Raw genomic sequence first — 5,546 nt, forward strand, 5'->3', positions numbered from 1 at the left:
ATAGTTGCAATAGCGCTAGAACTGTGACAAAGGCGCCAGAATGGAATCAATAGCGCTAAAACTTTTTCATTAGCGCTATTATATGGACAATAGCGCTAAAAGAAAATGTTGCAATAGCGCTAGAACGTGTTCAATAGCGCCGAAGCGCGACCTGTGTGGCAGTTTCAACAAGCAAAAATGTTAATTTTCAAAAAGAACAATCAGAAGGTTGCGTGTTCGATTCACGTCGGGTTCACCAAATGATGCCCTCCTAAATGGCACAAGATTAGTCCAAGATCAATCAACACAAAACACACAAAACATTAGTGTTAGTCAATCGAAAACTAATCTAAAAAGGCATACCAAAAGAGAGACTAAAAGCATGCAAGCATATTTAACTATCAAAGCAAACATGATGAGGCATCTCCAAATACCTCCTAACATACTCTTAGTTCCTTCTCCCTTGTTCCTCTCCTCTCCAAGTTCCAAAATAGTGTAGCTCTCAGCAGCTTTTTGCACTATGGATGCTTATGGAGGATTGAGATTTATAGAATAGCTCTAAACATGAAATAAAAAGCTATTTTAATGCTAAAATGATGTATTTTAACCAAAAAGATAAGATTTAGTTAATGCTATGCTAAATGCTCTTTAAAATGGCTATAGTCTAAATGCATACAAGTTTTCAGGATGTGGATTATGAAGGAATGAGCTCTATTTATAGGAAAAATGGAGCAATGGATGGTTGAGATTGAGTAATCTCAACAAGGGTCAGGATTGAATGATTTCAAATCCATGTGAGGGCTTTCAACCCAATCCCAGGATGACAAGTGTCAATGTGAGATAGGTTGAGAGGAGAGGGAATAAGCATTAAATGCCTGATATGACCTTGGGATTTTGAGTCAAGGTTGGTTGAATGAATAAACTCTTTATTCAAAGAATAAAGCTTTTATCAAATGGATAAACTCTTGTGCAAATGTGAAATGGATGAATATGGTCAAAACAATAAATGTTTGGGGAGACAAGATTGAAATAACCATAAATGGTTATGTAAGAGCCATAAATGGTCATGTAAGAGCCATTAGTGGTCTTGGAAGACTTTGGAGGTTAATTTGTTGAACACACAAAGCATTAAATGCTTTTCAAAGACTTTGGAGTCTTTGAGAAGTGACTCCATTTTGCTTAGGAATGTGACAATAATTAGGGGATGGATTAAGTTAATTAGGAAGGGGTTAGAAGAATCTAGAAGGGGTTTAGATTTTGCAAGTGGATTTGGTGGGTGAGGGAAAATAGGATTTTATTAAAAATAAAAATTCATTTATTTCAATAAATGTGTGCAAGTTGCATTTGTAGGAAAATGCAAGTGGGGGGGGGGATAATGATTTAAATAAATGTTTTATTTATTTAAAAGAGGAAAAAGGGATTTAATTAAATAAATTGATTTATTTATTTAATTAATGGGAATTTGATTTTAATGAATTAATTAAAATAAATTGAATAATTTATTTAATTAATAGAAGAATGTTTGGGGATGAATTAATTAAATATTAATTTAATTAATTGATGGCTAGTGGATTTTTAATCAAATAAATACGAAATATTCATTTAATTAAAATGGACAGATTTATGTGACTACAATATATATATGAAGAGATATTGATGAAAGAAGAGATATACTGGGAACACAAATCTGGAGAAAATTGGTTAAGTGAAGGAGATAGAAATTCAAGATTCTTCCATAACAGCACCAAGCAAAAGAGAAATATTAACAAAATTAGTAATTTAAGAGGAATGAGGGGAAATATAGTGGAAGATCCTAAAGAATTAGCTCAAGAAATAGTTACTTTCTATTGCAAGGTGTGTGCCCTTTGTCTCCTTGTGTTTTGTAGTGCAACGCTTGCGTTTGTGACATGGCTTAACCGCCTCCTGTGGATTCTATAAGTCTAGTGGTTGTATCGAGTGTTGATAGGTCGATCTTTTGGTGCAACGACAACCATACTTATAACAAGTGGTATCAGAGCTTGGGTCACAGGTTCAAACCCCTTCGCTTGCACTCGGGGTGGATTGTTGCAAGGTGCGTGCCCTTGGTCTCCTTTTGCTGTGTAGTGCAGCGCTTAGGTTTGTGACATGGCTTAACCGTCTCTTGTGGATTCTATAAGTCTAGTGGTTGCATCGAGTGTTGATAGGTTGATCTTTTGGTGCAACGACAACCATACTTATAACAAGTGGTATTAGAGCTTGGGTCACAAGTTCAAACCCCTTCGCTTGCACTCGAGGTGGATTGTTGCAAGGTGTGTGCCCTTGGTCTCCTTTTGTTGTGCAGTGCAATGCTTAGGTTTGTGACGTGGCTTAACCACCTCTTGTGGATTCTATAAGTCTAGTGGTTGTATCGAGCGTTGATAGGTTGATCTTTTGGTGCAACAACAACCATACTTGTAACACTTTCTTCAAGAAACCCCTAAATAATGAAGACTTTTCAGATCTAAACTCTCAACAAAAAATGTTTGAAAATATTCCTAAAGTCATCTCAAAAGAAGAGAAGAAAATGCTTACTAGTAAATTCTCTTTCGTGGATATAGAAGTAACACCAAATCAATTACACCCCGATAAGGCACCAGGGCCTGATGGTTTTCCAGCAAGATTCTTTCAAAAAAGCTGGCACTTTTTAGGAATAGAAATTTGGAAGGCTATAGTAAATATGAGAAATTCAGGAAAAATCTCGAGAGAAATCAATAATACCTTTATCACTCTTATCCCTACAAAAGACAAAGCAGAGGAATTGGATGACTTCAGACCAATCTCATTCTGTAACACGATTTATAAAGTTTTATGTAAAGCATTAGCAAATAGAATTAAAAAAGTATTGCCTCTCATTATTTTGGAAGAACAAATAGGATTTGTTCCTGACAGATCCATCTCGGATGGAGTGATTATAGCATAGGAAACAATTCACTATGTCTAAAGGAACCGAGAATCTAGCATGCTGAAAAAACTTGACATGAAAAAGGCTTATGACAAAGTAGACTGGAGATTTTTATGTAAGTGCATTGATGCTTTTGGCTTTGCTAAGAAATATATAAACTTATTCTTTAGCTGTATTTCTAGTCCCAATTTGTCTATATTGGTTAATAGTTCCCCTAAAGGATATTTTGATATTTGGAGAGGTATTAGATAAGGGGACCCAATGTCTCCCTTCCTTTTTATAATCATGGTAGAATAATTTGGTAGGACGATAAGTAGGGTACATTTTCAAGGAGAAACTAGAGGAATTAAGGTAACAGAGGGAAGAGAAAACATAACCCATCAATAGTTTGTGGATGATACTATGCTCTTTGCTGTTAGGAACAAGGTCGAGGCAAAAGCATTTAGGAAGATTTTAAACAGATATACCAAAGTCTCAGGTCAAATGGTAATGCAAACAAATAAAAAATATACCTTATGAATACAAATAGTAGAAGTGAGGAAGAAATTTCTCAAACTTTAGGATTCAAAAAGGAAAAGTTTCCTTGTAGATATCTGGGTCTACCTTTAGATAAAGGGAGCAGGGTTAATAAATTATGGGATCCAATTTTAACAAAAATGGAGTACAAAATGGATTCATGGAAAGGAAAATGGTTATCAAATGCAGGTAGAGATACGATGTTGAAATTAGTCCTATCTACTATCCCAACTTACCAGATGTCCTATTTACCATTATCTCAAGGTGCCAAAACAAAGATGGATAAGAAAATGAGGTTGTTCTATTGGCAAGGGGTGTCAGGGAAAAAAATGGCATTAATCAGTTGGAATAAAATATGTAAACCAATTGATGTAGGAGGTATAGGGATTAAAAATTTGAGCTAGTGAAGTAAGGCATTGGGAGAAAAATTAGTTTGGAAGATGTAGAAAGAACCTAACAAAAAATGGGTTAATATTCTACAAAGGAAATACTTGAATGGATCAGACCCTAGCAATATTTTTAGGACACCAAACCCCCCAAAGGGTTCTAGGGTTTGGAATTTCATTTTAGAATGTAGGAAACTGATATTAGATAAAATTACGTGGGATATAGCAGATAGTAGTAAGGCCCTCTTCTAGAGTTATTCATGTGGTAGATATACAACTTTAGATAATATCCCCATAACCCCAAGAATTAAAGAAATGTTAATTAATTTATGTGGCCATCATCTAAAGGATTATATAGAATGCCCATGCAAGGATCCTACTCTGGGATGGAGATGAAAGGTCTTGGATCAAATTCCTCTAACTAAAACAAAAATAAAAGAACTTAGAGTTATATTGTTAGATAGACATATCACTATTAAGAAAGGTAGGGATAAATTAATTTGGCTAGGTTCAAATTTTGGAGAATATAAAGTTAAAGATGGATACTCGGAATTGATTGGGTCTCAACAATGGGAAAAGATAGATTTTCTAGTTCATTTGTGTTGGAAAAAAGTATGTTTACCCAAAGCAATTATGTTTTTGTGGGCAACACTGCAAAAAAGAGTTTTGACTGTAGATTGCTTTAGGAAAATTGGTTTTGAAGGCCCTTCAATATGCTTTCTTTGTGAAGAAAATGAGGAAACAATAGATTATCTTTAATGAGTTTTCCTTTCACCTTAGAATGTTAGGAATGGCTATGCAAGAAAATAGATTGGAAGACAACCTTTCCCAATAGTCTATTGGATACTTTGAAAAGTTGGCTAGATTTATGTAAAAATAGTCTTTATAATGTAATTTGGAAAATAGCCCCCTCCATTCTAGTTTAGGAAGTCTGGAAAGAAAGGAATAGGAGGATCTTTCAAGGTAAGAAATTCTCAAAGGAGTTGTTTATTCAATAAGATAGAAGCTGCTATAGTAGAGATAGCTAAAAAGGATGACAATGTAGGTGCTTTTTCCCAAATTCCCAAAGGAGTTGTTTATGCAGAAGACCCTAGAATTTATATCCATTGCCATATAGAAGAATTAGGAGATGAAGAAATCAAGAACATGTACAAATCTGTTATCTGTGATGATTCCGGTAAAGTAAAACCCGAACACCAAATTATTGAAACCCTAGAATTCATAGAAATTCTTAGCATTTCGGATTTCCCCAAGGAAGTTATTAGGATAGTGTTAAGTAGAGTACATGGTGCATTATTTTGGCTTGAATCCATCCATAAAATTACCAAGGAAGTTGTGAAAGCTGTAACAGGGTTACCCTCCACCGGTAGTAGACCAAACAAAACAAAGAAGGTCTCAAATGACCTGGTAATGAACTTAACTGGTGCAACATCTGATAGAAGGTGTCTAAGGGTTAATGATGTGACCGACATAAATGTGAGATTTGTTAGCATGATTTTAGGATACAAAGCAAAACATGCAAACAAACTTAACTCAGTTTCTAGTTTATGCATAAAAAGTGCACATGATATGGTAAAAGAAAATGTGAAAATTGATGTATGTGAATGGTTAAAGGATGAATTGATTGACAATTTAGGAAAAATCAAGAAGGATAAGAAAGGGACTTTTAGATTTGGTAATTTACTTGTATGCTTAATGCTACACATAACCAAACAGGGGTCTGGTATAGGCAACAAGAACCTTGG

Source organism: Cryptomeria japonica, chromosome 8, assembly GCF_030272615.1.
Source record: "Cryptomeria japonica chromosome 8, Sugi_1.0, whole genome shotgun sequence".
In the NCBI taxonomy this organism is placed as follows: Eukaryota; Viridiplantae; Streptophyta; class Pinopsida; order Cupressales; family Cupressaceae; genus Cryptomeria; species Cryptomeria japonica.